This window comes from Bos taurus, chromosome X, assembly GCF_002263795.3.
Source record: "Bos taurus isolate L1 Dominette 01449 registration number 42190680 breed Hereford chromosome X, ARS-UCD2.0, whole genome shotgun sequence".
In the NCBI taxonomy this organism is placed as follows: Eukaryota; Metazoa; Chordata; class Mammalia; order Artiodactyla; family Bovidae; genus Bos; species Bos taurus.
The window spans coordinates 97500995-97511025 of NC_037357.1; the positions used below are offsets into that span (position 1 = coordinate 97500995).

The following is a 10031-nucleotide window of genomic DNA, read 5'->3' on the forward strand; positions in this document are numbered from 1 at the left end:
AGTTGAAATGACAAAAAGCAGGTATAGCAATACTCAGACAAAATGGACCCTAAAATAAACTCTATACAAACCAGAAGGATACTATATAATGATAGAACGATAAATAAAAGGAGAGGATATAACACTCATTAATATATATTCACCTAGTACAGGAGCACCTGAATATATAAAGCAAATATTAAAAGACATAAAGGAAGAAATTGACAATAATATAATAGTAATAAGGAACTTTAACACTCCACTTATGTCAATGGACATATCACCCAGACAGAAAATCAATAAAGAAATAGTAGTCTTTTATGACACATTAGGCCAGTTAGACTTAATAGATACTTACAGGACATTCCATCTAAAAACAACAGAATACACATTCTTTTCAAGTCCATGTGGAATGTTCTCCAGGATAAATCACATGCTGGGGCACAAAACAAGTCTCAATAAATTTAACAGTATAGAAATCATATCAAACATTTTTTTTCTGACCACAGTAGTATAAAACTAGAAATAAATTACAGGAGAAAAAGTAGAAAAAGCACAAGCATGTGTAGACTAGTTAACATGCTACTAAAAAAACCAGTGGGTCAATAAAGAAGTTAAAGAGGAAATCAGAAAATATCTTGAGACAGATAAAAGTGGAAACACAACTTTCCAAAATCTATGGGATGCACTAAAAGCAGTTCTAAAAGGAAAGTTTATAGTGATATAAGCCTACCTCAAGAAACAAAATTCTCAAATTGATACCCTAGCCAACCATGTAAAGGAATTAGAAGAATCAAACAGAGCCCAAAGTCAGCAGAAGGAAGCAATAATAAAGACCAGAGAGGAAATAAATAAAATAGAGATAAAAAATAGAAAAGATCAATGAAATCAAGAGTTGGTTTTATGAAAAGACAAATAAATTGATAAATCTTTAGTCAGGCTCCTCCAAAAAAAAAAAAAAACCCAAATAAAAGAATGAAAAATGAAAAGAAATAACAATTGATATCATAGGGATACAAAAAATAATAGAGTCATATGAATGGTTATATGCCAATAAATTGGACAACCTAAAAGACACAGAAAAATTTCTAGAAACATAAGATCTTCCAAGGCTGAATCAAGAAGAAATACACAATCTGAACAGACTGATCTCTAGTAGTGAAATTGAATTTATAATACATTCTCAGCAAGCAGAAGTCTGCCGGAGCCAGCCGGCAAAGTCGATCAGGTCCCGAGAACGTGCACGGCGGGGCTAAGAAAGAAACTAAAGCAAGAGACTACAAAGATGGGGTCGAGAGGTTCAGACACGTCACCACGAAGGGACGCAGTCTGACACCAACTTTATTCAACATCTCATATTTATACAGAAAAGCGTGAGAGAGACAAAACAGTTGACCTTTTTTTCTTGGTTAGCCTATACATCTTACAAACAGTCACAAGAAATCTTGAGAGCATGGGAATGGCTCCCTGTTATTATTTCTTACACCAGATAACATTTCTCTGTGCATGAGAAGTTTGCACAGAACTCCAGGTGCCTGCAGTAAATAAGCGCCTAATCTCTGGGGTGGTGGGACAGAGAGCTATGTTTGCAAGCAAACCCTCAAGGACTGAGGCAGCTCCCAGAGCTGTGTCCTTCGGACAAAGGACCCCGTTCTCACGGGCAGCTCCCCGCATCTCCCCCTTTCTTTTTATATAGGCACACGCTTATGTTCCTTTAACCGCAGACCATTTCCATAGATGGAAGCCTTTATGATCCATAGATCATCAATCAGTTTTTTAATTAAACAAGGTGCAAGAAATAAAACAGTTTTATTAGTGTATATGGGAATGGACTGACCCTCCCAGCCCACAGGTTGGAGAAGGGGAGGGTCAGGAAAATAAGCCCAGTAAGCATTTGAATATTCTTCAGAGTGTGCAGTGTTAATCTGATTTAAGATAATTAATAAGGTTATCAGGAAGCTTAAAGGCGATATCGGATCGCCCTGCACCACAACACGATTCTGTGCCTCTCGCATCAATGCCTGAAGTTGTTGCCGGGATGGTAATTCATCATGCTCTTGAATTGTCAATCTCCTCATCTGATTTGCTAGAGACTGTCTCTGCCGTGCGTACCAACCTTTCCGGCAGCCAGCGCGGCGCTTCGGCATCCTGTGGGAAAACACAAACATGCCCTCGTCCCCAGATTAGTACTGGATCTGGTCCATACCATTTTCCCACAAGTGGGTCTTTCCAAAAGACTTTAGGTCTTATTGTTTGTGCATCAAAGTTCCAAAATAGCTGTGCTGCTGAACGGCCACTTATATCCAATTGTAAAAAATTTAGAACAAATAAAGCATGGTTTAGAGAGTTGGAGGGGGTATTGGGATACAATTCTCCCTTCTTTAGTTTTTGCAATTGATGTTTGAGAGTTTGATGTGCCCGTTCAATAATTTTTTGACCTTGAGGATTATAAGGGATACCTGTTTTATGTGAGATAGACAATTGCGTACAAAATAATTGAAAATTTTTTCCAGTGTATCCTGGACCATTGTCTGTTTTTATGATTTTAGGGGTTCTCATAACAGCAAAACATTTAATGCAATGAGCTATACAATGTTTGCTAGCTTCTCCGGATTGTAGAGAGGCATGTAAAAAGCCGGAGAAGGTGTCAATAGTAACATGAACAAATTTTTGTTTACCAAATTTAGGAATATGGGTAACATCCATTTGCCATATATCGTTTGGCAACAATCCTCGAGGATTAACTCCATAGTGGGGGACGCTAAAAAACTGAGGACACGTTTGACATTGCTTAACAATCTGTCTGGCAGCTTCTCGAGTAATGCCAAATTGAAGTCTTAAGCTATTGCTGTTTTGATGGTGTAAGCTGTGGGAAGTTTTTGCCATTTGTTCCAGTGAAGGAAATATCATACGTGTAGCTTCATCAGCCAAAGCATTGCCTCGTGCTAAAGGTCCAGGAAGTCCAGAGTGAGCACGAATATGACCAAAATAGCATTTATTAACTCTGGAGCAAATTAAATGTTGTATATCACGAAAAAGAGTTTGGATAGTAGAATTCAGGGTACCAATAAATGGAACAGTCTCAATAGTGTTTAAGGCTCTTATGATATATTGACTGTCAGAATATAAATTAAATGGAGCAGAAATTTGTAACAAAGCCTGAAAAACGGCAAATAGTTCTACTTCTTGAGCAGACTTATAATTAGTATGCCAGGTGGTAGTATTGTCCTGTATAATCAAACTAGCTATTCCATTAGAAGAGCCATCAGTAAATACAGTTAGGGCGTCGGCAAGGGGCTGAGAAACAATGATTTTTGGGAAGAGAAATTGGTGATAATGAGCAAATTGCAAAATTTTATCTGAGGGATAATGATTATCAAGCCATCCACTAAAACCAGCTAAGGCAATAATCTTTGTAATGCAGTGGCCAAAGTTATGCCTTGAACGTATGAAGGGCCGATATCAGCACAAATCCGTATATAGTCAGATAAGCCTCCCTTTTTCCTGTAAGGTCTCAGGGCAGCTTGACAAGCCGAATTGGCATTCTCATAAGCAAGCTGTTTAGTCAACACCATCCCCGCCTGCTCATCCCCTATCATTTTACCAATTGTCTCAAGCAGGCGGGCAACAAAATCCTGATATGGCTCATCTGGCCCCTGGCGAATTTTAGATAAATCTTCAGTCTTTTTATCAGAATTTGGAAGCTTTTTCCATGCTTGTAGAGCCGCAGCACTAATCTGAGGGTAGGCTCCAGGTAAATAATTAAGTTGACTATTAGTGTCTCGATATTCTCCCTCTCCCACCATCATTTCATAAGTGGTGTTCAGTCCCTGTCGCCGGTTGATATCGGCTGTGATCCCACATTGCTCAGCAAACTCAGATTTCCATAGTAAATAATCTCCTCCAGATAAACAAGCTCGAGCAACCTGTTTCCAATCATTAGGTGGCAGATTTTGATTTCCTAAAGCCTCTATAATAGCCTGAGTAAACGGCGCAGTTGGGCCATATTGTGCACAAGCCATTTTTAACTCTTTCAGTTGCTTAAAGGGCAGCGGCTCATAATACCTCTGCTGTTGATCATTTTCAAACACTGGATAGATTCCTGAAAACCCGGGAATATGTTCTCCTTCTTCATTAGCTCGCTTAATTGCTTGTTGAAGAGGAGATAATAATATCTCACTTTTAATTTTTATGTTTTCACCGGGCAAAGAAGCAGGGATAGATATAAGCTCTCGCGGTTCTACGAAAGGCGGAGGTGGATCGAGTCCAGCAAGAACCGAGGGAGGATATGCTGGAGGCACAGGCTGGCTGGAGTGGGAGTCTCCCTGTGCATCTTTTTTTACTGTTATAACAATCTTCTGAATTAAATTCTCCAGCTGTTCTTTAGAAAGCCCTGAATGCTTTAATTCCCCTTTTCCTGAGGGGGATTCCATGTTAACCATCATCTCCCAAGGCATATCCTCTCTATGGTTCTGAGCCGCTTGTTCATTTAACTCTTTCTGTTCATCAGAGCTTAACACATCATCATTCCCTCCAGCCTTATAAGCTGTTCCCTCAGGCACAGCATAAAGCGGCTCAAGTGATGGGGCAGAAGGCTCTGTAACTTCAGGTCCTGCGGAATCCCTGAGAGCCGTTTGAATTTTATGTCCCTCATGTTCAGGATCCAGGCAGTCTCTTATGAGAGTCCACAAAGAAAAAGCATCCACAGGAACACGATTGGGACCATGTAAGGAATAATATGTCTGCAATTGTTTTCCTACTTTTTTCCAAGTTTCCAGACTAACTGTTCCTTCCTCTGGAAACCAGGGACAAACCTCTTCAATAAAAAGTAAAAACTTTTCTAGCTGTAACTTATTTACATGAATTCCCCTACCTTTTAACATAGTTTTCAACATATGTACAAATAACTGGCGGCTATTGCCTTGTCCCATGATTTATTACTCTCGACAATCACCCTCCCTGCCCTTTACTTTTAATTACTTAGGAATTCCTCTTTACTTACCTCAATCTTGGCGGGCAGCGGCCGTCGTCGCACTCCGATTCTCGGGTCCCTGTTCGGGCGCCACCTGCCGGAGCCAGCCGGCAAAGTCAATCAGGTCCCGAGAACGTGCACGGCGGGGCTAAGAAAGAAACTAAAGCAAGAGACTACAAAGATGGGGTCGAGAGGTTCAGACACGTCACCACGAAGGGACGCAGTCTGACACCAACTTTATTCAACATCTCATATTTATACAGAAAAGCGTGAGAGAGACAAAACAGTTGACCTTTTTTTCTTGGTTAGCCTATACATCTTACAAACAGTCACAAGAAATCTTGAGAGCATGGGAATGGCTCCCTGTTATTATTTCTTACACCAGATAACATTTCTCTGTGCATGAGAAGTTTGCACAGAACTCCAGGTGCCTGCAGTAAATAAGCGCCTAATCTCTGGGGTGGCGGGACAGAGAGCTATGTTTGCAAGCAAACCCTCAAGGACTGAGGCAGCTCCCAGAGCTGTGTCCTTCGGACAAAGGACCCCGTTCTCACGGGCAGCTCCCCGCAGAAGTCCAGTCCTGGATGGTTTCACAGGGGAGTTCTACCAAACATACAATGTAGAGCTAATACTTGTCTTTCTCAAACTATTCAAAAAAAAAAAAAAAACTGAAGAGGATGGAATACTTCCAAATTCATTCTATAAGGCCACTATTACTCTGATACAAAAACCAGAAAAAGACATACAAAAAAAAAAAATTATATGCCAATATCTTTGATGAAGGTAGGTGCAAAAATCCTCAACAAAATATTAGCAAAATGAATTCAATAATATATTAAAAGGATCATATACCTTGATTTGGGGTCCCTGGTAGCTCAGCTGGTAAATAATTTGCTTGTAATGCAGGAGACCCTGGTTTGATTCCTTGGTTGGGAAGAACCCCTGGAGAAGGGATAGGCTACCTACTCCAGTATTTTGGGGCTTCCCTGGTGGCTCAATTGGTAAAGAATTTGCTTGTAATGCAGGAGACCCTGGTTTGATTCCTGGGTTGGGAAGAACCCCTGGAGAAGGGATAGGCTACCTACTCCAGTATTTTGGGGCTTCCCTGGTGGCTCAATTGGTAAAGAATCCACCTGCAATGCGGGAGATCTGGGTTTGATCCCTGGATTGGGAATATCCTTGGAGGAGGGCATGGAAACCCACTCCAATATTCTTGCCTGAGAATCCCCAAGGACAGAGAAGCCTGGTGGACTACAGTCCATGGAGTCGCAAAGAGTTGGACACAACTGAGCAACTAAGCACAGCACAGCACATTCTTGATCAAGTGGGATATTCCAGGGTGGTTCAATATTTGTCTACAAGTAACAAATGTTGGTGAAGATAAGGAGGAAAAGGAGGTCTTGTACATCTATAGTGGGGATGTAAATTGTTGCAGCCACTATGGAAAACAAGTGTGGAGATTCCTCAAAAAACTAAAAACGAAGCTATCATATGCTGCAACAATTCCACTTCTGGGTATATATCTGAAAAAACAAAGCCACTAATTTGAAAAAGTGCATTGTTGATCACCCCAGTCATCATTGTTGTTGTTCAGTCTATAAGTCGTGTCTGACTCTTTGTGACTCCAGGGAGTGTAACATGCCTGACTCCCCTGTCCTCCACTGTCTCCTGGATTTTGCTCAAATTCATGTCCATTGAGTCAGTGATGCTATCATAGCAACACTATTTACAATAGCCAAGATATGGTAGCAACCTAAGTGTCCATCAACTGATGAATGGATGAAGAAGATATGGTATATGTACACAATGGAATATTACTCAGCCATAAAAGTGAGTAAAATTCTGCTACTTGCATCAATGTGGATGGACCTTGAACATATTAAGCTTACTGAAATATGTCAGACAGAAAAATACAAATACTTTATGTTATCACTTATATGTGGATTGTAAAAAAATGAATGAATATAATGACAGAAACAGACTTACAGACGTAGAGGACAGACTAATAGTTACAATGGGGAGAGGGAATGGGGAGGGGTAAGACAGGGATACAGGATTAAGAGATGCAAACTATTATATATAGAATAAATAAGCAATAATGATATATTGTACATCACAGGGAATATAGCCATTATTATATAATAACTTTATTTTTTAAATTATTTTTTTAAATTTATTTTAATTGGAGGATAATTGCTTTACAGTGTTGTCTTGGTTTCTGCCATACAACAACATGAATCAGCCATAAATATACATGTATCCCCTCCCTCTTGAACCTACCATCCCTCTATCCCACCCCTCTAGGTCATCACAGAGCACCAGGCTAAGCTCCTTGTGTCATACAGCAACTTCCTGCTAGCTATCTGTTTTACACATGGTAATATATATTTCAATACTGCTCTCTCAATTCATTTTAATTTTTTTTAATGTGGACCACTTTTAAAGTCTTTATTGAATTTGTTACAATATCGTTTCTGTTTTATGTTCTGGTTTTTTGGCCAGGAGGCATGTGGGATCTTAGCTCCCTGAACAGGGATTCAAATTGAAAGGTGAAGTGTTAACCACTGAATGGCCAGGGAAGTCCCTGTAATAACTTTAAATGGGGTATAACCTATAAAAAAAAAAATGGAACCATTGTGTTGTACACCTGAAGATAATGAATATTGAAATCAACTATACTTCAATAAAAAAGTACCAAGGAAATTCAATGGAGAAAGGATAGTCTTTTCAACAGATGGTGCTGGGATAATTTGATATCCATATGCAAAAGGATAGATTTGTACCCTTAACTCACAATATACACAAAAATTCAGTCAAAATGGCTTGTAGACCTAAGTGTAAGTAAGTGCTAGAACTGTAAAACTTTTAAAGGAAAATGCAGGATAAAATCTTAGTGATGTTAGGTTAGGCAAAATTTTCTAATATATAACACCGAAAGCAAAATACATGAAAGATCAAATTAATAAATTGGACTTCATCAAAATTATAAAACTTTTATGCTTCAAAGGACATTAAGAAATTGAAAAGACAATCCACAGACCAGAAAAAAAAATTGCAAATTGTATTTCTGGCAAATGACAGTGTCCAGAATGTATGAAAACTTTTATAACTCAATAATAAAAAAGCAGCTAAATTGAAAAGTGAGCAAAACTTTTGAATACACATTTCACCAAAGAAGACATACAAATGACCAATAAGCACATGAAAAGATGCTCAACATTCATTAATCTTTAGGGAAATGCAAATAAAAACCACAGTGACACACCACTTTATACCTGTTAGAATGTTGGTAAGAATGTGGAGAAATTGGAGCATTCAAGCATTGCTGGTGAGACTATAAAATGGGATAAACCACTTTGGAAAAAAAAAAATTTGGCTGTTTCTTAAATAAAGTTACCATAAATTCAGCAATTCTCTAGGTATCTCCTCAAGAGAAATGAAAACATAACATAGAGAGACTATATCTTGACCTGAAATGTTCATAGCAACATTATTCATAATAGCCAAAAAGTGGGAAGAATTCAAATGTCCATAAACTTAAATATGAATACAAAGTGTGTTATATAAAAAAGAATGAAGTACATATACATGGGATAATATGACAAACCTCAAAAACATGCTAAAAGGAAGAAGCCAGAAACAACATATATTATATGATTTAATTTAATTTTTTGTATAATCTTTTGTCATGCTGCATGGCATGTGGGATCTTAGTTCCCCAACCAGTGATCAAACCTGCACTGCCTGCATTGGCAGCACAGAGTCTTAACCACTGTACCACCAGAGAAGTCCCTGCATGATTCTATTTATATGAAATGTCCAAAAGAGGCAAATATATAGGGATGAAAAACAGTTTAATGGTTGCTTAGAAGGAGGAATTGGAGTGGGTCTTGCAAGCATCATGCAGGATCTTTTTGGAGTGATGGAAATAAACTAGATTGTGTGGCTGGTCTCCCAGTTCTATAAATTTACTAGGAATCATTGAACTGTACATGTAAAAAGGGTGAATTTGTGACATATAAATTATTCATCAATAAGCCTATTTTTAAAAAAGTCAAGCAGGCATGATTCTTACCCACAAGGTGCGAGGTGCCTGACATTTAGCTGAGGAAACAGATCTGCAAATGTAGTATTTTAAGCTAATTTCATTTATAGAAGTATATTCAATGTGCTTGAATTGAATTATGTTTCATGCTTGATCTTAAAATTAAAAATTCTTCTTGGAAAATGTGGATTCAAGTCATATTAATAGTATCCTGAACTCTCTTCTCATTATGGAGCAGTCTCTCTCCAAATATATATTCCATTATAATAGTGTAGGGAAAGACATAATGGAAAGGCTACATGTAGTCATTACTTTTGAGTAGTTTACATATAAGTCCATTAATAGAAGTTTTCCTAGTCATTCTGTCTCTTTGTCTCTTTCTTTGTCTCTGTTTTCTCTTCCAGGTGGAAGATACTGAAATTATTGGCTTGAGATAAATCAGTTCAGTTCAGCCACTCAGTTATGTCTGACTCTTTGTGACCCCATGGACTGCAGCATGCCAGGCTTCCCTGTCCATCACCAACTCGCAGAGCTTTCTCAAACTCATGTCCATCGAGTCTGTGATGCCATCCAATCATCTCATCCTCTGTTATCCCCCGCTCCTCCTGCCTTCAATCTTTCCCAGAATCAGGGTCTTTTCCAGTGAATCAGTTCTTCACATCAGGTGGCCAAAGTATTGGAGTTTCAGCTTCAACATCAGTCCTTCCAATGAATATTCAGGACTGATTTCCTTTAGGATGGACTGGTTGGATCACCTTGCAGTCCAAGGGACTCTCAAAAGTCTTCTCCAACACCACAGTTCAAAAGCATCAATTCTTCGGTGCTCAGCTTTCTTTTGATCCAACTCTCACATCCATACATGACTACTGGAAAAACCATAGCTTTGACCATATGGATCTTTGTTGACAAAGTAATGTCTCTGCTTTATAATACATGCTATCTAGGTTTGTCATAACTTTTCTTCCAAGGAACAAGCGTCTTTTAATTTTATGGCTGCAGTCACCATCTGCAGTGATTTTGGAGCCCAAGAAAATA

General features: G+C 38.7%; 1 long non-coding RNA gene across 1 annotated transcript; it reads right to left on the minus strand.

The window, feature by feature from the left end:
- Positions 1–1265: 1265 nt before the first annotated feature.
- On the minus strand, positions 1266–5524 carry LOC112445098 (uncharacterized). Its single transcript, XR_003033493.2, has 2 exons — positions 4982–5524; positions 1266–2127 (listed from the first exon to the last, which is right to left on the minus strand). It is a non-coding gene; the product is annotated as an uncharacterized lncRNA (long non-coding RNA).
- Positions 5525–10031: the final 4507 nt, after the last annotated feature.